The sequence below is a fragment of the Asparagus officinalis genome, unplaced genomic scaffold, assembly GCF_001876935.1.
Source record: "Asparagus officinalis unplaced genomic scaffold, Aspof.V1 AsparagusV1_Un971, whole genome shotgun sequence".
Lineage (NCBI taxonomy): Eukaryota > Viridiplantae > Streptophyta > Magnoliopsida > Asparagales > Asparagaceae > Asparagus > Asparagus officinalis.
Window position 1 is genome coordinate 6,341 of NW_017973230.1, and position 1,834 is coordinate 8,174.

Below are 1,834 nucleotides of genomic sequence, written 5' to 3' on the forward strand. Positions count from 1 at the left end.
CCTTCATAAGATAGGGTATATCGATAATATATCCCTGCCTTATAAGGCACAACGCAGCGACAAAACGCCCCCTTTATTTATTATGAGATAGTGTTTTGACCAAGCAAAACATATCTTTGAAGCGTCGATCCCCACCAAGGAGAATCAAGGCTCTTCCCGATTGCCTCACCAAGGAGAACAACGTGGGGTTAAAAGGACCAATTTGCAAATTTCCAGAAAAAAGAGGGTTAATTTGTAAAATTTCTATCTTCAAAGCGTCGATCCTCACCAAGGAGAATCAAGGCTCTTCCCGATTGCCTCACCAAGGAGAACAACGTGGGGTTAAAAGGACCAATTTGCAAATTTCCAAGAAAAAATGGACCAATTTGTAAATTTCCAGAAAAAAGTGGCTCACCGGCATAAGAGGGAGGCGCGCCATCAGTCGGCACGGTAGAGGATTGACCCCTCGCCATACGGGACATAGAAACCTGCAAGGTAAATTGAAGGATTAGATCTAGAAAAGGAAAAATCCCATTTTTACCCTAAAAAAGACAAGTTTGAGGCATCAAATCACACCCTCAACCCTTATATGTGATCCCGCGACTCCATATACTAGATCAAACATGAAATAGATCAAGATGGCGGAGGATTTACCTGAAGAAAAGCCCAAAATCCAATAAAGGCGAGACCTTTAAGGAAACTTGAACCACACGCTCGAGGGGCCTGAGAGAAACTTTTTATTTGGAGATTTTGGGAGATTCCTCAGTCCACGATTCAAAGGAAAGCCAGATCCAAGACAAATATCAAGATTTAAAAAGAATGGGTGCTCGATGGAAGAGAAATCAAGAGAAGAGGGGAGGGGTTCGGCCGGCCCTAGGGAGAAAAGAAAAGAAAAAGAAAAAGAAAAGAAAGAAGAAAAAAGAACCCTTTTATAGCCTTGAACCAGATCTGGCTGAACCAGACCAGACCAGGGCTGAACCAGACCAAGCCAGATTGAGCCAAATTGAGCCAGGTTGAGCCCGATTGAGCCAGAATGAGCCAAATTGAGCCAGAATTGAGCCTGGCTGGACCAGACCAGACCAGAATTAGCCAAATTGAGCCAGATTGAGTCAGATTGAACCAAATTGAACCAGTTTGAACCAAACTTGAACCAGAATTCAAATTGGGGCTGAATTAAGCATTGGAATGACCTTAGATCAACCTACGGTTCAGTCCTCCACCTATTTAACCCCTCTACCATATATTTGGAAGGGTCGGAGAGATTTTTTGAACCCAAATACTACCTTTTTGGCACATTTTTTGGGCCGGTTCAGATTATTTGAACCTAAAGAATACTCCAATAAGGTATACGAGTATAAACTATTCCCTTCTCTTTGTTGAGAAGTTTCTGGAGAATATTTTTCTAAAAATATTCTTAAGAATAGCTCAACATAACTCCCAGGAGTGTATGAGTATAAACTAGACCTCCCCGCTCCAACTCCTTAAGAGCTTAAACTGTGTAGACTCCAAAATACTTACGAGTATAAACTGTGTTAAACGCCGGACAACGCGTCACAATGAAGATTCAAAGCCGTCAACCGATGGTCAATCTCATGTTGAAGCAACTAACTCGAGCTAAAAAGCTAGGAAATCAAGAATCGACTTCAAATTCAAAATTCTGACAACGGTCAGACAATAAATACAGCACCGGAACCCTCTCAAGCATTCGACAAAGCACCGAATAGCCTGGAGGATTGAAGGAATCGAGAATAGAAGCTATTCCAAGAGCCCGTTACACCGATTGAAGGTTGGGACAGTCATATCCAAAGTATTCCAGACTTCTCTATAAAAGAACGAGACTGAAATACTTTGGAGG